We start from the raw sequence: 24307 nt of genomic DNA, 5'->3' as shown, positions 1-24307 counted from the left end.
AATAGCAGGCAATCATTATCAACAGTGAGCAAAGGAAAAAAATGTATACCCTTATATAGGACCCGTTTATTTATCGAAATTTAATCAGGTAACAAAAAGAGAAGAAGGTAGAACCACGAGAGCTTCTACGTAAAATACGAATTTTAGTGAGCAAAGTCACATGAGTATAGCCTGCCTGGTATTCTCACACATTGCCCTTATATAAATAATTTCAGTGTAAAATTTCCATAAGCTGCGTTTGTGTTGTTTGACGTGGAAATGTTCCCATAACGTTTCCTAGGAAATCTAAAAGAGGTAGAACGAACGTGTTCTCTTTGGGACATAGCACCGGTAGGTTCTGCCTCGTCTGGTCACGCTAGCATTTTAGTTGACCAGGCGGAAGGCAGGGACGCCACTTCATCAGTGAGCCTCTATGAAAAGAATACCAGACGCGAAAAACCGCTACTGTCCGTAGAGGAAAATCGTGAACACACAGTCCGGTTACGCAAACATAGTTTATGTCTGTTCTACACGGTGAATGCACGGAACGCCGAAACGCTATCGAATTCTTCCTTTACTCGGAAATTCACGCAGAACCGCTCGTGAAGAGGTTCTTCATCTTTTAAGGAAAATAGGAAAATGATGAAGAGCCGAAAAAAAAAACAATGGCAAACATAAAGCCTATCGTAAAAGGAAAAAAATAATTTGCGTACCACCACCAGCACGCGGCAACCAAGAACCTCAAAGCGAACAATTCCTTCCGTGCTTCGCGCGGAGCCGACAGCGTTCCCAATCAGCATGCAGCAATTCCAGCGCTTCCATTTTATCGTTATTTCGTCATCTTTCCTTTGTGAACATACGCAAATGCGATACATGACGTAAACATCATGCCCCAATGCCATACCGCTGGGTTATTGGCAGTGTTGAAAAGATTCGTCGAAATTTCAAAACTAGCCGGGCGTCGCTCTGTTCGAGGGCGTTCGAAAACATACGTGTTCGAATATCCGTGTACCACCATAGAGCAGACGACAAGATTAAAGCCTTACGCAATATTCCCAGCCATCTAAATAAATGTGGCGGCACTGTCAAATGAGTCGAAAGGAAAGCCCTGACAAAAGTATGCTGGCGCGTCCTTTCCTTAGTTCGAAAGGTGGAATGAACACTTTCCAATAAGCAAAGACGTCCTTGGCTTCGCAGATCGCTTTGTCGTTGAGCGCCTGTGCTCCCATGATCTATGCCTGTGGTGATCGAACTCTGGCCGGAGAGGCATTGTTTTTAGAGATCTGTTGTAGAATAAGACGCTTCTATACATAAGAATATCCCGTTTAACTAAAAAAAAAAAGGACGAGAGAAAAACGAAAATCATCTATGAGAGTAACTAAAAAATACTGTTTCGTGTTAAATCCAGTGTTCAGTTTTCCAAGCGCCTCAACATGAACCTCGGCTGAATAGATTAACGGTATAGGTCAACCATTGGAGAACAGAAAATCAGACAATGCTTTACAAACGTAGGGTGGTATATGTGTCGTATCAGTCTCTTGAAGAGCTTTAAGATTATCTCATGAAGCTATTGTACAGCTGTGCGGTAGCGGTGTTACTCTCGGTGCATAATAATTTACGTAAAGAAAACGTTATCAAACACGGGCACAGCTTTGTGTTAACCCTGTTATTCGAAAAAAATTGTCACTTAAAAAATGTTCTTTCCGCCTGACCAAGTACAAACGTGGAACTAGTGCATACACCTTAACAGCTATCGAAAAATTCGAGACGGCAAATCTTGCGCAATTTTTTCTACATATCCAACTCGTTCGCGGACTGTTGTAGTAGGTAGATTCGGGACTGCTAATAAGCTGGCTCTATCAGATTTAGTACAAAACGTTAGTGAAGATCTTAGTCCAAAAGCCCGCGGCAGTATTTATTCACCTTGTATTTTACCCACTTTTACCAATCAGTAAATATCTATATATATCATGTGTCCTAATAAACAGAGGAACTGTCTCTGGACATCTTAACGCAAAAGAGGCTCTTATCACAGACATCTCTTGTCATCCCGCCATGACGACGTCAGGGTTTTGCCGCCACGTTTGCGTGAGGTCGGCTTATGCCTGCATCCAAGAACTCACCTGTAAAAGAAAATTAGCAAGAAAAAAAGTAATATTAGAGTACGGATAATGCAACATGCACAAACAATAGTAATACATTTGAAACATGTGTCAGTTATCTTACACGTTCCCTTATTTATCGTCATCTACGATATTTAAATTATGATGTCCTTGTCTCAAATGACGTGCGGTAAAAGACGGCTTATTGCAAAATTTTGTGCATATTTGTAGCCTGAACCTTATGGTAGGACAGTAAATTAGCATTAGCTTCTATATACGACCACCGATAATTATAGGTTAAAAATAGGTTTATGCATTCAAATCCGAAGTTAGTCGTGTAGCCTTGTTTGTTAGAGGTAACTGAAGTTGAAATCACCTATCTTCATGCGCGAAAATCCCGTATAACAAGTAGACAGTAACAAGCATTGCTTTCGCATGTGATCTAGTTCACATACAAGTACATTACATTATAAAATACTCAATCGATTCTATGCAGCCCAATTTGAAATATTTGATTTTTCAATTTGAAATATTTGATCAGGCTGGTTTTCCTGGTGGAAAGAGTCTTCGATCTTCGATCTTCGATGCCTTCAGCCCTCTCCGCCTCTAGCGCGCGCAACTATAATACCGTAGTAAGTATGACCGGTGTCTAAACACAGTGGCATTGACTGAGCCAAATAAATAAAATAACAGGGAATAATAGATAGGCTCGATAAAAGCACCGTTTCGACAAACGCTCAGGTAGTATCACTAGCAATATACATTAACATATGAAAATTAATTATGTCACGTTCGTATAGGGGACGTATTATTCTAGGATACAATACAACAAATGATCATCTGAACTCCGCAGCAGGAGTTCCCGGACCGTTGTACCATTTTATTGTTCAGAACTTAAGAAGAGGGCCCTGATTTTATTCTCTGCTGCTAAATCGATAAGCCTACTCATTCCAGTAAATTGTAGAAATAATATATATGCATATTAGACTACGTATGATCAACTTACATTCCATTCGTTTCGTTAAGCATAAATACAATTACTATACTGGTCTGGTTTGATCGATTCGGTCGGTAGAAACCACGAGTTTACATGCCTTTTTACTAGCATCCCGCGTTTTCTTGACAATGGCGCTAAACACAAAGTTTACGATATTTTCGAAATAGGTCATACGCCAGCCTGCGGTTCGGACAAGGCACTACATAAAATTTGCAGAATACGGATAGAAATTATTATCGGCATCATTGTTCCTATCGTTCTTTTAAAACCTTAATCACTTAATAAGTAGCATGCATGGGGGCAAATGGAGGCTTCTACGGATGCACAATCAAGGGCATTCCAATACTAGGTCGAACAGCGTTTCATTAGTCCGTCTAGTTGAAAGACAAAATGTGATAGGTTGAGCTCTTCTGCTACCGTCGCCGTGGTGGTAATCCTGGCTTGCGATAATTCGGGGTGACACTACCCTCAGCTGCCGTTGACCTTTAATCCCCTATCCTCACCCGTTTCTTGACTTAGTGCAGTCGCGTGTTCTTCATGAGCCGCAGTACTCTACACTGTTGTCCACGATGGTCCGTGAGGCCGTCCGTCGCTCGGTTTCTTCTGATTGACACGTCGAGAGTTAAGCGCCACATTACCACTGAGTACGAAGAAATTAACGGAAGGCAATTGTTGGCATCCCACGTAGCCTCCACTGCCCCCTCTTTCACCGCAGCGTTTGGCACGCTAGAACGCAACCAACCGAAGCGGCTACCGAGTTGCCGACTTCCGGGAAGCAGACGGTCCGACAAGAGATGGGCCGCCATGTCACCCGTATCTAACCTCGCCCAGCGAGAAGGAGTAAATGACGTCAGCTAGCAGAGTTCCGCTATTGATAGTGGCCACTACCATTTCTGTCGGTCATGTGCTTGAGAGAGCCACAAATAACGTTTATAAAAACTCTTTTCCCGTCTAGGTGTCTCATAAATACAAACCGATCGCGTAACTGACATCGAACCGAAACAAGACGACGCTGGAACGCGAGGCGCAAATGTATTGAAACACACTGGCTAGCTGACTGTCTGCCTGACGGCCTGCCTGATTCACTCCTCAATCGCCGTACAGTTAGGGGGTTGCGTTCGTGGTTCAAACGCAGGCGTTGTCGACCTGTCAAGAATCTTTTTCCCGAGAAAGACTTGGAAAGGAGCCTCTGACACGAGCTGAACTGAGATGATTGAACTGCTTAGAGCACTAATAGGAATACGGGCTGCAAATAATTCTAGGAGTGACACTTGTACCTGCTTAGGACCGTTCGAGGTGTAGAAGGCTGACGGCTCGGCATGTGTCACTTAAAATGTTATGGTATTATACTGCGCCATAACGATGGTAAGAAAAGCAGTTCCAGCTGTTCCAGCAGCGAGTCAGCCGCGGATATTTCGTAAAGCAAGCATGGTGCGGGTGGCACGACTACGGTCCCTCTTGATGTCTTAAATATACGTATAAGTTAAAGAGAAAGAGGAGGAGTAGGCGAAATCGAGGCGACTCAGGGTCTAGAGTATATGCTAGCTGGATAGCTTAGTAGTGTCAATGAGGTTTGGTTGAGAAGCGGTTGACGAGCTGGTCGATAGATATGTAATAAATGTCGTTGTTCGGTCTGATGATAACGAACATAGGCGTTGGACCATAAATACGTGAGTAAAAAAAAAAGCGAAAAAGACCATGTGCCGTCTGATCCGGCCATCCGTTAACACTCGGGTGCTGTGACAAGGGCGTTTGAAGAGGGGAGGAAAAGCCGAACTAATAAACTAAATACAAAAACGCCACCTGACCGCCATCTCCACAGCTGATAGGATAACCACTCTAACTGTATGGTGTCTGCCGTGATCGGCCGGTAACTTCCTATGAATCTACAACTGCGAATCGACCATTGAACCTTCATCCATGATAATGGAAGCGATATAGAATTGGATTTCACATAAAACCATGTGTACCAATAGAAAGAACCTCTGACAAGACAGCTCGTAAAGCTATTCATAGCACGAACTCTCAACCACAGATAGCTGAGTTATACGAGCACTACCTTTCAAAGTATGAGACGCATGTCACCGTTTAGCCCGCGATACGGTGGTCAGATTGCTGCAGTATATACCGATGCATACATATACTCGAGTTCCACATGGTATCGCCTTACTCCCGGTAGGAACTTCCAAGTTAAAACGTGCGTGTCTCCAGCTCACTGGGGCGTTCAAACCCAGACAATTGGCTGACGTTATTACAGAAGCATGCACTTCGAGGTCGAATATTATACTCTTGATTTATTTCAGCGAGAGTCTTTTCATCGGCGAACTACATTTAGGGGAGATGTTGGTGGTCGCCGCTCGGATACGGAAAGTGGTTGAATGTTTATTGAAGCAGTCCTGTCCTGCCTGGCTGTGTATTAGTTTTTTTTTGACATTGCAGTAGACTCTCATAGTTTGTGGCCGAGTTCCGAATATGCGGTTTTCGTTTTTTGTCTTTTACGGGTCAGTTTACCCAGCCACCGCAAATTAAATAACTGTTGCCATCGTTCATCATTGCACATGGCTGGCTATAGATAGTTAGGGGTGAGAGGACGCTGCGCCGCTTGAAGATCAATCTGTCCACGGTGAAGCTGTTCCTCGTCATGACGCCCTCGTCCCCAAGTAAACGTGGGCTACTTATCCTGCGGCGTCAAACGGTACCATTAAGACAACCGTATAAGAATGCTGTGGGTTGATTTTTTCTCTTTGTTCTTCACTAGCATGGGCTACGATCGAGACTAGACATACGAACAAATGCAGCTTAACAGATAATAACATTGGCAGCAATTTTGGCAGAAATTGCTTGACAGAGTAACGTTTAGGCGCAAACATGACGTTCGAGCGTCCGTCCGAAAAGGCCAACGGTCAAATCAACGCATATTCACCTGTTCTTCAACCTGTAGTTAGTTGTAACCGTTTTCTAATCAGAGAATCTCGTTGACACTTTCGTCATTTTTCTCTGCGATGAACGGTGGTAGCATAGAGGGGTCAATGATTTATCATGTCACGCTATGATTTTTCGAAGAATCACTTGTTGCTGCTAGTGCTTTGTCGTTGAGACGAATACGCTTAAGGGCGTTAGAGGAGCAATGGCTAATGATGTTAAACGCGAAAGCTAACTGCGAGTTGGTTGGCGAGTCACTACTTACACATAGCAGATCGTTCAACTTATATGTTAAGTAGTAAACATGACAATAGCAAAACTAACGCTGCACGAGCATCTAATAAAAAATGTTAATCATGATTTTGTGTGCGAGTCCCAGATTGCGTGTATCTGACAAAATAAATAATTTTATCTTACAGTCAGCTCGTGTGGCTAATGTTCCGCTATTCATTTCAATGGCGACAATCATAATCGCCTGTGACAACAAGTTCTATTTTGTAAATACGCGTGAGATAACCGTTTAGCATTCGGAGTGTTTGTTCCACTGCAGATAGTTGTACATTTAATCAGAACACGACATGGTAATAGCTTGATGAGTTTTCGTGTAAGAGGGGAGAAGTGACTGAATTACGAGTTGATTTGCTACGTAACATACGTATTTTTTTTTTTTTTTGTAAAAAGCGAGGAAATGTGCACTTGTCCTATCACTAGACGAGTGCCCCATCGTTGTTAAAAGGCATCTTTAATCCTTCATATCGTCGCTGTATCGTTGACTAGATCTTTATCCATCACATGTCGGAAGCGCGTTTCTCTCAATTTCGCGTTGCCTCGTAGTTCTTGTATGTGCAATCCATCTGTCATGACTTGAACAAATGCTGCGCTTTTCTACAGGCACAATCTGCTTAGACTAGTTGAGACCCGAGGAGAATTTCGTAGGGTTTGATTTTAGCCACTAGCAAGCATATTCCGCAACAATTTCTTCCATAGAAACCGAGGCGGACGATTTGTCCGCCACTTATAGGACTTGCTACGTTACGACAAAACACTTCTATGAAAGTGTCTCGTTAAAAATTCGGCGCGTTCATCCATTCACGTGCTGGGAAGTATCGGCCGCTAGTTAGCGAGCGACAGAAGATCCTGTCTATGACAATTAGAGAACTATTGAAGATCGAGCTAAGCAGACAACTTTGCGAAGCATGCTCCAAGGCGGCGTTCAGTTGAAATGCGAATAATCTGCTACTTAACTAAGACGCTTAAGTTTCCCTAACTGAATTAGCGAGAGCAAATTTGAGACAAATAAACGACGTCTGTCGCGGCCCTTAAGGAGAAAGAGAACAATTCAATTTCCGTCTGGCGCACGTTCTACAAGTGCATGACGGTGACATGATGGTCACTTGGCCAGAAACGGCGACGACACACTGAAAAATCCAATTTATTTTTATGAAGAGTATTAGTCGTGATAGTATACAGTGCCTCTGACTGTCGTGACTTCAACCAGGCTCCTCATTCGGTGTTAACTCTCAGTCATCCTGGGAATCCAGGTCTTTGTATCAGACGAGCATATCTACGGCTAATTGGGTACGATTTTAATAACGACCAAGTATAAACACGCAACGAACCACTTTCTGCATTTTCTTCTGGTTCACGCTTTAATTGAACACATGTATGTTCCTAGGTGCATCTATTGCGATTTTTTTTACATCTCACCATAGCCATGTTGTGTTTGATTTTGTATGCCTGTCGTCGAACTTACATTTGACCTTTGCGTCGCATAGCAGTTTTGTTCGGGAACGATATCTCCGTACAAATGTCTCGCGCTAACAACAGTAGAGCTAGAGCCTATGATCTGAGATGAACAATCGATAATTCTTAGCGAGTTAGTATTAAAATTTTTGGACATGTCGAAACACAAGATCAATAAGGATTTAGCGTCAACGCGTGACGTTGACAGCAACGACGCCAATCGACACGATTCTTCTCAAACAAGTCGAATTTCTCGGGCCTTGCCTACTCAATGTCTGTCACCGCGTCAAATAGGCGACACGGCTGAGCGGCCCAGCATGGGGTCAACTGCTTCTCGCACAGACCCTTCCACACCGTCGTCCTGTACGTGAATTGATTACATTTAACTGCGGGTGTTAGGCTTTAAATCATACCGAAAATCAACTCCCGAAACCGCACGCCTCCCTGATTCTCACATTGATAACGCGATGCTTCATCTCGTACTGTTACTATTTAAATCGCTAATCCCATCATCAGAGGTTATTACCTTTCACGAGGGTGTCTACCGTGTAGCGCGTAGTCTACCGATTATGAATCTGCGTTACACGGACGGATTAAGTTAAAAAAAGAACGTTCTGCTGCAGGTGTTTTGCCTCCGACAGCTTCTATTCGATGAAACAGATTCGCTACGTGTTGTCTCGGCAGACAACTCACCGGATGAGGACGGTTTATTGAAACGGAACGAACAAAGAGAACTAAATAATATTAATGATAGACAGATAAACAGCATTCTACTCTCAAATAATATAGCACGTTTTCATGCTACGGCAGCAGGAGGCAGTGAGTTTACGGCACCACAAATTAAAGCACAAGACTAAATCACAATCATTACTCCTGCATAGGTCAGCTTTACATCCGATGTTATTATTACTATGAGATACCGAAGATGAGCGCTTAGAGCCGTCGCTGCCGGTAGAACTGGCATTGTCGATGTAGGATCTCCCTTTGAAGTGTCCTTCTTACAAAATTGCCCCTGGATTAGGCGCAGAGCACAAGTAAATTTCGGAGAAATTACGGGTGAGTATATTTCTACGCTGGGTATCCTTCGTATATTTTAGCTTCGTTTGGCCTTGTCATTCTTCATACGTCATTTTCGTTCGTTTCCTATCTACAGCTGAAACGCTGCGCTCTAGTCACTGTTGTGGACACGTGCGCCGGGAGATGATACGCCTTTCTCTATATATCAGGCACGTTTGATGGTACAAGTCGGAAAGGCTGCTTAGAGCATGATTAGCGAGCAGAAAATACGTGAATAATACGAACGTCAACTCCAATTGTGAATATACGACGTACGCTTTACGTAGAAACGGTGTATTTGCAGACATGTGGATATATTTGCAAAAATAATTAAATAATCATGTGCTATGCGTGACACCAGTCTGTTTCGGATGAAGTTGAACGTGATACCGGAACGAAAAATGACGCTCAAAGTAAACAATTGAATTCTATATAAGTTTTGGATAATACTTGTCTATAGACTTTAATAACTTATTTCAGATAGTTTACTGTGTTGTATGAAAGCGGCATCGAATGGCCTGGATCACAGGTATTTCCATCGATGTAAAACGAGGCCTTACCGTTGCCACGTATGTTATTTGCAAACACAGTATTCATAGATATTCGTGACATTACTACAATGATTAGTACTAAAATGTGATGAGATTGACCACTCCAGAGCCAGAGTCCCAGATGATTCGTTCGGCCAAAACCGTTCCTGTCTATTCTTATCGTTACTTGCTAATAATTGACCACTAGAAAACAGCAGTTCAAGGCTCCATAGGACGGGAATGTTCTGTGCCTAAATTCGAGACTATCTCGACTTCATCCTCTCTTTCTTCCAAACAATATGCCCCTCGCCAAGTTATAGTACTAACGTCTTCGGACTGTCACTAAGAAGCACCTTGCAGGCACAACGCTGTCAAGCAATAGAGAATAGCGCATCGAAAGCGCTCCCAGTCATCGAACGAACATTGTGAACAAATAGTCGGCAAGAACAGAATAATTGATTTGCTGTTTTATTGATTCCGTCCCCTCCACCTCCGGTCACTGGCTCCGTTTTTGCTGAAACTTCGTTTTAGAAAGTTCGCAGAGAAAGATTACACCTAGGCCTAACTGGCCGCTTATACACTGCGAATACATAAAAAATCCAAAGATGCGTGCCACGAGCTTCGTGCTCCAGACTTGCGAAGCTAGATAACTGTGACTGGCACCCATACATACACGATGGATATTGTACGTTTACTTGCTGCTGTGTATGGTGTATATATATGAGCATTGTATTATATTATGTGCAGGAGGAACTCTGTTGTTCTTTGAGGGACGGCTTCACACTTGCGTCCTTGTGAGAAGAGCGCCATAGACAACATTGCAACTACGGCGACTATAAACAGTATGCGCTACCAGCCACGAGCGGGTACTCGACGTCGTGGGAATGCCAGCTGCCTTTAATCTTTCTCGCATAAGGCCGTTTTCTGGCTGGCTGGCTCTGGCCTGTTTGGCCTGGCCCCCGTAGGGCTACCGGCGACTGCAAGCGAATAGGGCAAGAGGCAAGCAGCTAGAGAGAGGGTGACACAAAGAGAGGATGCAGCTATGGGGAAAACTTTTATTTATGCCTATTACACATTCATGGCGCGAGTGAATGCTCGACGACGACGTAGTCGACAAGCAACAACCAGTACCGCCAAACTTAAATGCTACGCGCTCCACAGCGGAGGTCGGCCTGGTCCTGCTCAAAACAATGAGATGCTCTATATTATAGGTACATACATTCATATAGTACAACGTAGGCGAAACGATGCAACGGCATAGAACGAACTCTGCCCGTTGGAAACCATTCTCCACGCGCCTTTTGCATAGAGGACCATACGCGAAAGTTTGCAAGAGTACCGAGTGGGCCTACGACGTGCGAGCAAACAAGACGATTTGCCAGTCATAAGCCAAGGTCAAACATTATAATTTAACAACAGCAACAGCTACTACTACTAGCTGCTGCCCAACAGAAATTGTCCGCCTACACAAATTTATCAGTCACGTTTTATTTCGTACGTAAAAAAACAGCATACACGTTTTAGTTATTCATGTTTTTTTCGCATAATTTTATCCCACCGCAAATCATCGTATATAATATGTAATTATAATAGTAAATACAGCAATAACGGTAACCATTGTACCACTGCTAGCGGTAACTGGCAATATAGAGAATATAGGAAAATGTGCGTCACCATTTTTAATATACGTGTTTATGTACATACAAATGTATTCATTCTGCGTCTGCTTCCTTTTGTACATATAAAAAGTATGGCACTAAACTCGGCACAAATTTTCACGGGCAGTTTTGTCGTTCATCCGTTTCTCCAGGGATCAGACGAAAGCCTTTTTTTAAGAAAAAAAAAAAACAATTTGTCATGGTATGTCATTTTCAGGATTTAAGCGAAGATCAACTATTATCCTATTTTTCCGCCCTAACTAAACCCTTGCCAAGATTCAAAATTTACTTCTTTCCTCATTGTAAGTTTTCATAAGCCTTCTGAAGAATTCGAGAGAGGCTTTCATGCTGGAAACTGAAAGGTTCCTAATAGAGTTCGAATTTAAAGGGTTGGAAATTTCATGGAAGTGGTTGAAATATTCAACGGTCAAACTTCTTGAGCCTCGTAATGCTTTTTTTGCAGCTTTTGAACCCTTTGACTCTTCTGAGCCGTTTACATTTTTGACGCCATTAGCCTACTACTAATTTAAAATGTAACCCCGTTGGACTTTTTACATTAGTACAGAAATTCAACGAGTTTTCTAAACCAATCTTGTGTAACGCCCCGTTACTATTAAAAAGCTAATAACGGATAAAAGGATAAATATTCTTTTAATAATTAATGGCGCTATCAAGTAGTTCTAAAAATGACACGTCCAGTACGTTCAAAAGATTTAACTAAAACATAAATTTCTACTTTGTTTGAGAAGCATAAGAAAAAAATCAAATTCAGGTACCTTTTTTATATTTGACTTTTATTATATATATATATATATATATATATATGTATCAAGGTGTAGCAAATGCCGCTAGTTCTATAAGCTTTTTGTGCCTTTGGCGGATACCGGATTATGTAGTGCATGTGCTGCAATGATCTGTATTCTACATAGCCTTGGTAACGTCTAACTGTGAAGATAATATTGTAATTGCCGAGAACAGGTCGCTGATAAAACTATGTATGCGAAACTGATGACTGTAGTATATAATATATTGTCATGGGTAAAGAAGCAACTGTTGGGCTCACCTATTATCGGGTGTCTATCTAACCCCCCCCCTAATCTCTAAGTGTGACAGCGTTGAAAGAGATTGGAGTGAAGATCGGAAATACAGTTTATATTAAAAATCGCCAGATCTAACGCTATGTAAAAGACATATTTTTGCTAACAGGACTTCAGTGATCACGCCACATAAAATATTACAATTAAATCTGCTGTATTTAATAGAAAAGTGATGTTAAAAAAATACAGATATTTATAAACCTATAAAGAAAAAAAGTCCGGGGTTACTGGTGCTAGTTGGCTAGAGAACAACATATTCTACATAAGTGGAACTGAATAAAAATCGATATCACAAAGGTAGTGTGTATGAAAAAGAAGTCTATCTAAATTTTTAGTTCGACAGATTAACATACTTAAACTAAAAGCCGCATCACGTAAATACATATGATAATTTCCATTAGATTTCTCCTACAAACTAGAGGATAAAAATAAGTCCTTTTAGGCCTCTGTTGGCTAACCATCCAACGACTAGCATCAATTTTTCCAGCCGGGGCATGTTAAATTTCTGTTGATTTCTGAAGTAGTGTTCACGTTACTCTTTTCAGTTCCTCCAACGATGCATGGTGGCCAGTCAAAGACGACTGTAGCCGTACAAATAGTACAGATTGCTACTTAGAGGCACTATGCCAGGGTTGCCTGGGAATAGGACTCTATAATTGTATGGAGCAGATGCTCTACTTGACGGAATCAGCAAAACGAACGATGGTTTTCTTATCCGACCTACGGCAATAGCCGCAATGTTCGCTCGTTAGACGCACAGTCGTGCTCCGTAAGGGGAACGGTTCACACGTTACCGGTACAAATGTGTTAACCGTCATAAAAGCAGTCCTTTCAATGAGATTGTCGCATATATTCATCTGATTTTTATCTTTTGAGGGTGCTCGAAATATACGCACACACACACACACACACACACACAACACACACACACACACACACACACACACACACACACTTACGAATACTTTTAAACTAATTGGTAATTTTGTCCGGACCGTTTTTCCAGTTTCAGACGGATACTGCAATACATAAATGAGCAGCTTTTTTTTGAAAGGGACCTAACTACGGACCGGTAAACTTATTTCAGGCTATGAGCACTGATATATTGATTTTCGTAAATATCTGCCAGAGCCACTCGACTTTGAATGGAAGAAACAATCAGTAACAACAGTTATCCAGAAAAAAAAAAAAGAAAAATCGATCGTTAAGAAAGCTTAAGGCACCGTGTCGAGTAGCTAAAAGCAACAATATTTCTGTTAAGATACTACAGAATAGTCAGAAACTATAAGAATCTATTAGTTCTGGGTAAAAGTTACTAGTCAATGTTTGCCTCTGTATCAACTTTTTTGAACCTTCTCATCAGACCTATCTGAAGCTTTATGAGCCTTCAAATAAAAATTGAAGATTAGCTCGAGACAAACAACAATACAGACCCCCAACGACTTTTGTGTCTCGTCCTCATCATCATAACTACCCCCTGACGTTTACTATACACGTATTGGTTCTCTTGCTGCCATAACGACCGCTCCTATGCGATTCCAATGCGTACTGCATCATTTAGCATTTTATACGTGTACGCACTTATAGGTAGATATATAACATATCTATCGTCATGTTCGATGATGAACTAGATCGACTTTTCGAGGGGGCTCCGAGCATTAGGAGCTCGCTCGTCTGTTAGCCTTGTTCCGGCTCCATTAGCAAGTTTAAAGTGTGAAAAAAACCACCGAACCAGTTTTTCGTTGCTGATTGCCACCGATGCTGGTAGTAGAAAAAGTGATCAAAGAACGTAGCCATAGAAAAAAAATAGGGTGGCTTCACAGGTTTGCGGGACCCATGCGAAGCACAGGCATCGGGAAATCGCGAATCCGCGATTTGCACCATGACCCAGCCATAACGGAAAAGGCCATAAACAGGCACACGCATATTAGAATATAAGTTATCCTGCCGGACATTTCGGCCTTCGTAATGAACGGTCTGCGACGCGGCACTGGTGTAAAAGAGAAGAAGAGAGAAAGAGTCCTAGGGACGGGGTAACGTGGGGACGGTCGTTAGAGGTGTTCGAAATAGGCGAAATAGTTCGAATTAATCAAAAGCATAAGTCGTTGTTATAAAGGATAGAAATATGACATGTTTATTTAATCCTTAGGTAAATAACATAGTTGCAGAAGATGTACATCCCCACGACCGAATAACGACCGAGACTACTTCCGAATGTTCACTGTTTAGCTGTTGTTAGCACCCGTCTATCGAAGAGAGCAGGCATATTTTTATAGGCGATCAGGGCATGCTTATGCTAAGGCCATAAAAAACGAAAATCAATTTCGAGCTTCGATAGTATCATACAATACCGTGCTCATAGCAATACTGTTTATTGGATATGTAGGATCTTTCGTAACAGTTGGTGGTCAAGCCATCTATCATAATTATGGGGACGGCACGTCTTATTCAATGACTCATCAAATGGCCATTTGAACGAGCTGCTAAAACTTATGCCTGGTCTTTTAATATCACTATGCTCCCTCGATAAGCGCCCGATGATAGGGGGGTCGAAAAGTTAATAGTGCCCGTTTTACTCTAATGCTTTACGATATAACGGCTGCACCCTATATTTTGACAATCTATATCTTTACAAACGTGGACTATATCAGACAAATTGCCGTAAACATATCTGAACCTGTTTAGGACAACTTCTATTTCGAACTGATCTAGACGTCCTAACAGACGTACCCTCGAAAATACGTTCGTGCGCTAACGTTGATAAGGAATTATATTTTGGCAGGTTTGACTCTGCCGACTAGAAAAACATTATATGCTATCGTTAAGAAATGTACACGCGTTCTACGTACAACTCTTCGACAGAATCTATCCTTTGCAACAAATAACGAACGAATCGCTTCGTATGTACGTACAATCTAATCATGTATCTATTTGCCGATCGGCCGAAAAGACAACGGATCTGTGTGGGTCCAATTGACAAGGCGTATTGTCGTCACGCGTATAAAACGCGAGCTTTAGACCCCATCGTACATTCGTTTATAAAGCTTGTCGTTTTGGTGTTACGGCAAAACTACTGAAACCTTATCAATCCAACAGGAACAACAACAACAACGACACCAGCAATAGCAGCGTTCTTAAACATAAAATTTGTTTCTGTTTTATTTTTTTTCGTCACAAAAATTTAGGTTCTATCAATCAGATGGTGAAACTTTCGAACTGTTTTATGGGACGTTCGTTAAGAGTCTTTTTTTGCCGCTGATATGCTATGCTCTAGATTTTCTCTTAATTATTATTAGTATTAAGCGAGATAAAATATTTCATTATATGCCAATACAGAATGATCATTGCTAGATTTGAATGGCGTCTTACTTACATTCTTGTGTGCACTTACATGTACACTTAATGTGTGCACTTACACGTAGCAAAGCTATTTGTGCTTGTCCGTTGTATGAGTATGTCCGCCTCAATGCAACCTAACCTAACCTAACCCGTCACGGGTTTCGCATAGAGAAGCAAATATAATTGCAGCCAGCTCTAAATAGCTCTTTCTGACAATATTCGAATTTATTTTTTCGTTCAGCTCCTTTTCCACTTTACTCTTTACGATCCATTATCTCTCTGCAATTTCTATAATACATATGTGGAGACGAAACGTAATTCGTAATGTGTACATTATATTATAAGCACAAAATTAAACGTGTCATTTTTTGTCGTCACGACTCGAGTTCACGCGGTTCGCCATTCGATTGTCTGTTACGAACGCTGCTGCCTCCTGTTATTGAAGAAAAGTCGCCCTGTCTAGGTTTTAGGCGTAATTTTCCGCCTAAATATGTTTTCTTTTTTTCGGTTTACATGCTTCGCCGCAGAGCGTTATTCCTCCCCGGCTACCACCGTTGTGCTCACGAAAGACGAGTACCGTGGCCAACGTCTTGGACTGGTCTATCCTGTTTGTCCTGATTCTGTACCGACGTCAATAGCATCATCATCATCATTGCCACGCTTGTCCTGCCTGCTACACAAGTATCATCTTTTCGGTCGTTTCCTTTCTCGTCCTTTACTGTTTTCCCGCGTTCACTATTTGCGCAGTCTGTATGCCCATAAAGCCTTTCATACACATGAGCCTATCTAAGGCAGCAGATTACAAGCAGTAACAACTAAAGCCGTATAGAAGTTGAACTGGCTTCAGTGCTCTCTTTCACTGGTGCAAAATAATGCCGTCATACATATGTTCAGATAGCATACAATTATACTTTGCTAGCACACAAAAGCCATCGATAGGCAGCCAACCAGCTACGTGGTCCATATAAGCACATTAAGTTGTCTTCTGCGTGATCAGCGGCAAAACATATGCATGCGTGCCAGCCCGTACCCCCTAGCATTCTTTGCTATCGCCACGATTCTCATCGAGCGAAGACCGCCCACAAAGGAGGTCATCGAAATCGAATTCGGCCGGCACTTTCGCTTCTGAAGTGCCACGGCGACGAACAACCTGCCACTTGTTTCATCGTCATTCCGTGTCAGGTCTGTGCCACCAATGAAGAAACATGCCCCTTACATCATTAGCGCTAACTCTCCGATGCCTTAGTGCCCCCCTCGACTTTTGCTTAATTCACCTAATACATCTCAGTCTCAAAAGTGGAGCCTCATTTTTCTGTCTTCCCTATATCAGACTCATTCTAACACAATCGCGAATAGTTAGGACAAACATATTATGCTGCGCGTTCGTCCGACTCTCAGAATATGCCTTGTTCTATTAGCCAGCGACGACTATTGATCGGGAGCACGACCAGAAGCGGTAGCAGCGATGCGCCTTGAACCGTACCGACATGCGCTTCATATTGCCGTCAGCGTCACCACCCCTCGTTTCTCGTTTTCATTTCCAATCTCTCCATTTTTGGCTTTCTTTTCCTCTGGTACTTCTGGGGGTCTCATTCTGTTTGCTCACTGTTATGTCAGTGATGCCCCATCGAGCATATTCTTCGACAACTTCATCATGGGGCATGCTGATGTTGCTTCTGCTGCCCGTCTATGCTTGTGCATCTGCTATGTATTCATCTTTTCGCCAATGCCCTGTCGTTTTTTCGTTTCCTTCCCAGCATTCTCTCCTCAGACCACGATATTCAATGTTTGTTGTAGAATCGTTCAATTCTGGTCGTGCATTCGCATACATTTGACGTTTGGTTTAGCTCACCCGTTCTCTTATTCGTCTGTCAGGTTGAGCGGCGGTAGCTGCCGTGGGGACATCTTTTTTATTTTGTGCTTTTCAACGTCAAACGAAAAGTGATGATAAAGACAAATAGGACGAAGGAGAAAAGACAGTCAGTAGATGCTTATACAACGTTGTTTGGCCATCTCGATGACGACAAGAAGCGGATGTAGCCGAGAAACAGGTACAACCTTGAAGAGGCCTAAGAGCTACTATGCGATTCAAAATACGCTGCCCCCCGCTCCGTGTCGTCCTCCAGAAGCTTTCGATCATCACCGGGGCAACAGGGGCGCTGAACCGAATTCTCAGTAATACAGACATCAGCTGAACACACTGAATAACGTAACAAATATGAAACGACACAAAGGAAGACTGATTGAACATAGATGAAATGGGGCGAAAGAGCAGTCAATACCACTTCTAATCCTGTGATTCAAACACTACTATTTCGAGGGCAATGACAAGACGGATTAATCGCGGAACTTGGGTCAGACATTACAGGCCCCAACGCCATTACAAAGGGACACAGTCGGAAGATCGACGATTGATAATCGAACCAATAGAAAGGAGCCACGTCTTCATGTGTGCAACGCATTTCCTACTCTTGTCATGCGGGTACATCCGCACATAGGCAGACTGCCAGAACGGGCAAAAAATATGCCGTCTGTGTGGGAATATGGCACAAATGGCCTGCTTCTATTGCTGGCATGGAAAGGCTGGCCGATACAACATTCGAATAGGGGAGAAGTTCGACACATCATGAGCGGAGTTGAATATGAATGAATAAATAAACGGCCGAGAGCGACGAGGTGCGTTCTGAGAATGCGGGAAAAAGATACAGCAAAAATATCTATAGCAGATGCAAGACTAACGAAACGAGTGGGGCGATAAGATTGATGAATCAGGACCTGTTGCTTATTCGAGAGATAGACCTGCGTTTCGATGAAAATGAAATCCTAGCAATGGATGGAAATGCAGGTACTTGAGTCTAACATAGACAAACGCAATTTAATTAAAGTAGCGACAATAGTAGGACTGGTCTATAGAAATGATGATTAGGCTTCTGGAACAATCGGCGACAGTACCACGTAATATAGCTCCAATTAGTGAAAAGGTTCAAAACCTTTATAAGTTAAAACTGAACTTACAAAAAATTTTAACCGAATAGAACTAAAATCTATAGGCCGTACGTAAGCATTAGCGCGTAATCTACGGATACAATACAGTCGGTATCGTAACAGCCGTTTATACCGATTTCTCCTTAGAGGTGATCTTTCGTTGTTTCTTCTTATTATTGTTGTTTCTTCGTTTATTTTTTCTTATTATGATCTAACCCGATCGATTCGATGCGTCCATCGTCATCCAATACCTTACGTTACACTCTAAAATCCAAAATCATTCGCCCGGCGGGTACAAAGTCGCGTTCAGATGTTGTGGCCTACATTAATTTAACGCTATCCTCAAAGCAGCAGTTACGACTGATTGGGGCCGCCCTTGATCCCTTCGGAGTCCTCGTCTTCTCCGGCTAATAGGGCTAAACAACATACCGTGTGCATAACCACTAGCACTACAATAACATCAACTACAAAATACCACTTCCTGCTTGATGACGAGAGAGAGGAACCGCACGAGCGCCTGTTCCATTCCCAGTATGTTCATCAGCGAGACGGCGGACTATTTGGCCAGACTAATTGTTAGCACCGCTTTTCTGCTCAGTTGCTTTAAGAGCTATCTCTACAGCCTAATGAAAGCCTCCACAGAGTAGTGCGAGTTTTATCGCAGACCTGAGGCAAATCTGCCAATACGACAAACAAACGAACAAACAACGCTGCTGTCAGCGAGCTAGACTTAAATGCATATAATTGATGAAACTCTCTAGGCGTCGTCAAACTTGTAGCCACTAATTCGGGGCTTTCTTCAAGTGCAAGTGGACTTTTGCCATTGCCCTCGTCTGTCTTGAAGTACATCAGTTGCATAACTGTGGATCGATCGTAGAAATCGTATAATTACATGAAAAATTGCAAATGCCGGCTATGAATTTACCATACGTACTAGTTCCGTGTAATGAAAAAATAAGCGGTCAAGTAGAAATACTCATAGCGATATGGGTATCTACACGTTTCACCCGGCCTAACTACGCGGAACTGAGGTGCCTCGGAGAGAATTTTCGATAACTTTGTTTTACCTAGATAAAGTTACCTAACTGTAGAAGCTTTATCCGAAGGCACTTATTAACTCCACGGTGTGGTTGTTTGTAAAGCGTGGTTGGCATGCTTGGCAGTTCCATTTGTTCGGTCAAGACAGTTATACAGAATCAGGATTATATATATCTATATAAAGAGGAGGAGCCCAGAGGATATTATTAATCGTCTAGATTGAATAAATCTTATACGGCCGAAGTATATATCAGCAAATACTGTGTGGCAGGCTGAACTATTACGAGACTGAGGTGTTCAAATTCCCTAACGTCTAGTTAGCTACCATATTAACGACATCTTTCGAAAGAATTTCGGGTGAATATCTAGGATGTGGGCTAGAATATACCGACCAAATGATTTTTTTAAACATTTGCATACGCAATGGCGCGAAAAGATTTTTGGCGATCCGGCGTCTCAAGTGCAACTTTGACGTAAGCGCTAGGTCACGGAACAACCGCTTTCACAAAAAACAGATAATATTAACCCCAGAGCTCCATTCCATGATAAAATAGTTTTCGAATTTGATTTTTTCGAGTAGTATCTTATCTTTATTCGTTCCTTTATGACGACGCAAACGTTTTGATCAGTTCGACATATCGCGAATGAATAATACCACGCCCGCTAGATTTATTCAGCTTTCACAGAGAGACTAATATTGTCCCTAACTTAAATTAACTGAATCCTAAAGATCTGCCCATTTTAAATGTGGCAGAATAACGGCTGATAATTTATTGTGCATTTTTTCCAGACTATTGATTGCTCCTAATTTGACCAGTTCGTGGTCCCTTGGTCGAAATTAACACTGGTAACCCCACGCTGTTTCGCGTGTTGCAGAGAACTAGGACAAGGACAAAGACGAGATGTTGTTCTTTGTTCTGCCTGCTGAGGGAATCTTTATCGTGCTGCTGCCTGCACGTTGCAACAAAGGTAAACAGCTCTTTTTTTCACTGTCGTTCGAGCCGTGTTTCGCTCGTACTCTTCTCTCCTTTCTTCTACACTCTAAGAAGCTTCGCTAAGGCACCCTTTATGCTCGCAAGAGACGCGAGGCAAACGGAGTGCAGGATGGTGACGCTGTCACTAAAAGTAAGCAACTTTGATGCGATATTTCATTAGCTGAGTACCCCCTAGAAGGAGCAGGGTTCCCTGCGAAAATGCGAGAATTGCCCACAAACAGGTGTCCACGCGGAAAAAGTCTCTTTATTTACTAGACTAGCAGCTGTATATTAAATAGAAAATGCCGAAAGACATGGCTCAACGATGCTCTTGACTTTCAGTTCAAACAATAAATCGTATTTAAATAGAATTAGAAATAATGCTTGGAGAGAAACGCGTAGATCTTGCCTACCATCCCTAGTTTGACGTTATGTGTACTAATGAAACATCGCGCGGGTGAATTGATCTACTAATTCGTAATTAAACATTTTCTTTTGTATCTTACATACAACAGATTTTTACGTTCATCTAGCTGTGTTTTTCAATCTCAAGAACATTTTGCTTTCCGCCTCAACGCCTCTGCTAACCATAACCTGAAGCAGACGACCTAGTGTACCTCTTAATTTCGAAAAAAAACCCCCACAACTAGTAACGAGTCGCAGGCGCGAACTCACGAACGCTCAAAAGTAAACCACTGAAGTGGTTACGACTGTTGTGGCACCATAGGTTAAACAGGAAGTGTGGGCGGGAAGATGTGAAAACCTTTTGTGTCAGCCGTTTGCCGTCTAAGTAAATTCAGAAAAGACAAGCCGGTACAACCGAACGGCCCGTGACTTGTAGGCTATGAGGGGATGCCACTGCGAAAGCAAAATCCTCTGGACAATGCGTCTGTTGTAGACGAAAATGAAACAGGACGCTGAGTTGTTAGACAAGAAACGATTCTCCGGATTCTTTCCTTTCCCAAAAGTTCAGCTTTGGCATGACTCTCCTAAAACAAAAGAGACCTGACACGATCCATTTTGTCGGCGGAAGAAGAAAAAAGACCAAGAAGTTGCTGGTGCCGATTTGAGTCGGTGCTTTATCGTCGAGTTTCGCTGGGAACGAGGTAAAGCCGGAAGTACTGAAGCCTATTACCGAACTACATGCATTCTATGAAAAAAGGATAACTTTTAAGGACGAAATAGCATGCAAGAGTGATTAAAGGTTCACGTAAATTCAATCATACCATGCTTGACAGTACCTGCTGCTGTTTAAATTCGTCACAATTTATTAATGCGAAGATAATGTATTCGACACACGAAGAAGCTTGAAATTATTTCTTTAGCATAACCTGTTCCGTCGCCTACGCTGCCATTTTGTGTTGATATTTTATTATACATCAAGCCCAGCTATTAACAGCTGAATAGCAAATTAAGTCGTAACGAGCGTGCGTCGTTTGCACGACGTGCTTATATACTCATTATATACATATATATTTGATCTAGAGCACGTGTTGTCTGAGACGCTGTAAACCTTATAAAATGTATACCAGAAAGCTCAGATCATTACGCAACCATGTGCCATAGGATACTCTACGATAATTTTTCGAGGCAGATAAAGCCATCGCTTATCAGATTAAATAGAGATAGATATCCATTAATCGAATCAAATATCCTGCACATGCCTACGATTGTCAGTCCGAAACGTTGACAGATCATCCTCAGCGACAGAGAAATTCCCGTCAAATCACACAGAAGGAATCATTTCAATTTACTACCGCCATTCACGAGACGTTTGCTACTCGGCGCTAATCCTCTTTGGTTTAATGGTGACGCTCCCTTATGCTGCGGTAACTGGAACAGGCTATTCATCTGCCATTGCTGCCTATTGTTTCTGATGTGTCGACAACTGTGCGTACAAACAGTCAAACAACTAAGTCGCTCCTTCGTTATAGCATTATACTAAACACGTGCCGCATACTCAGTGCCACCACAATTAGTAGCCATCACGAAATTAGGCCTAAACTCCGACATAACGTAACGGTACGTTGCTAGCAACGCAATTCGGTTCGCGCACTCAAATTCCATTGCTTCTGTTAGAACGTTTTTTGAAAGGGGTGGAAAGAGCTCGACGGAACCGGGTCCTTAACGCGTTGGCTAGGTCGCACCTTCTAAAAAACACCGTCCACACTATTCCACACGGAGCATCGAACAAACTGCTCCATTGTTTCTGCTTCTGCTATGTGCTCAGGCGACTCCCAATAGATATGTGTCACACGTCAGTTTCTAACGTAAAACAGCGCAGCTGTCAGTATCAAGAGCCGTTTGGCCTGAGTACTTGATTCGCAGCCGATTAGGGCCGACGCTTACTTCCGCACGCTCCTCATTTGCTAGTGAGCTGTCTAAACCCCTTCTGGACTTTTTTCTTCATTGCTGTCTTTCTTTCTAGCTGGGAATCTCCCGCCGAGATCGAAAACCTGTCTTTGGCTTTCACTCTCGATATTCGCTGCCCGTCTGGTACGCTAAATCGCGTTCAATTCCTCGGCTTGCCGGTCGTTGCAGTAGTTTGTATAGGACTTCGACCTTCTTCGCGACACAATCGCTAAACCGCCAAGACTGGTCGCCTTCCGCTTAGCCGACAGCGGAGCAGATCGAGGGAGATGAGTAGGGACTTTGAGGAAAAAGGCCTTTGGTTCTCGAAGCAAGTAAAGGTTACTTTGTTCTACCTTCGGCCGTTCTTTGCGTCTGAAATGAAAACAGGTCTGGTCGAGAAGGCCTGCTGGTGCTGTCGCTACTGGGCTAAAGAGTGCACTGTTTACGCCTGAGTGAATTTTAACTACCGACATCGGCAGGACGGCGAAGATCGTTACAGGAAAAAAGGCTTCTTCTACGCGACTGCCATCCACCAACACTGCCGCCGCCGCCGCTTTTGGCCCCTTCATCGCGTTCTCTTCCGCTTCTATTCTCGCTGTGGAGCAGCATCGCATCCTCCGTTTACTCTGGATAAATACCTGGCACAGAGTCGTCGCTCCCTCTTTCCGTACCCTGCGTCCTATTCAGTTTCTTGCTTCTTGCTCCATCTTAATTTGAATGGAGGGGACGCAAAAGGTATCAACTGTAAGCTACCGTTATATCTACGTGCTGTTAATACTATTGTACAAGGAGTAACTGGCTCGGTCGCTTGAAGCAACGGCGATGAGGTTTGGGAACTGCTGCGGAATCAAAGAGAGATCTACGCCGGTGTGTTACCATTCCCACCGGCAAAACAGCACGCAGACGATTCCCGCAGAAGACACCAACGATTCGAATAAGAACAAAGCAAGGCTAGTGGTTTGCAGTAGCTCCTGCTGCTACTGTCACAGATGGAAGTGCTTCTAGTGATCCTCTTTTCGAATGAAAAGAGCAGGTCCGCCTTGCAGCTCTTGATTCCTCGAGGTTGGACCTTGCTCCACCGTTCATTCCAACAGAAGGCAGCAGTACCTGCGGCCCACTTGTTCTTAAAGCTTTCACTTGGCCCTGCGATGGTCCGTGGCGTTTCTGGGGTTTCACTTCTTTCCAGACAACTAACTTCTGCGGATGCGGCGACAGTATGGCACCACACGCAGCCTTTTTGACTTTTTCCCATCCTGAAAGACTTCGCGTACCATCCGCCTCGGGAGTCGCCCAGAAAGGCAACAAAAAGGCAAAAGCGTCAAGGATCAAGCAAGCAAGCGCCAAAGAAAAGGAATGAGACACGTACGGAGTGCAAAGAATGGAGAACAATTTCTGAGGGCCTCTGGAGTCTATGTTTGGACCACATTGTTTTAATGATGCAGTCGCTACGTTTAAAATAGATGTTCATCGGATCGTCGACCATTTATCTCTATCGAAACCTGCCAAGCATAGCCGGTCGGTAGCGATGAGACCTG

The 24307-nt window shown here is 42.9% G+C and overlaps 1 protein-coding gene and 1 long non-coding RNA gene across 3 annotated transcripts in view; both read right to left on the bottom strand.

Moving 5' to 3' along the window:
• Positions 1-24307, bottom strand: part of LOC111251150 (neural cell adhesion molecule 1-like) — a 153343-nt gene that overhangs the window by 52606 nt on the left and 76430 nt on the right. The window lies entirely within an intron of this gene.
• Positions 1484-24307, bottom strand: part of LOC147755470 (uncharacterized) — a 32008-nt gene continuing 9184 nt past the window's right edge. The window contains exon 3 of the long non-coding RNA XR_015328166.1: positions 1484-2102. This is a non-coding gene — a long non-coding RNA (uncharacterized LOC147755470). The remainder of the gene's footprint in view (positions 2103-24307) is intronic.

This window comes from Varroa destructor, unplaced genomic scaffold (assembly GCF_002443255.2).
Source record: "Varroa destructor unplaced genomic scaffold, Vdes_3.0 BEIS01000005.1, whole genome shotgun sequence".
Taxonomy (NCBI): Eukaryota; Metazoa; Arthropoda; class Arachnida; order Mesostigmata; family Varroidae; genus Varroa; species Varroa destructor.
Note: the sequence above shows the minus strand (reverse complement) of the source record. Positions and strands in the feature narration are given on the sequence as shown.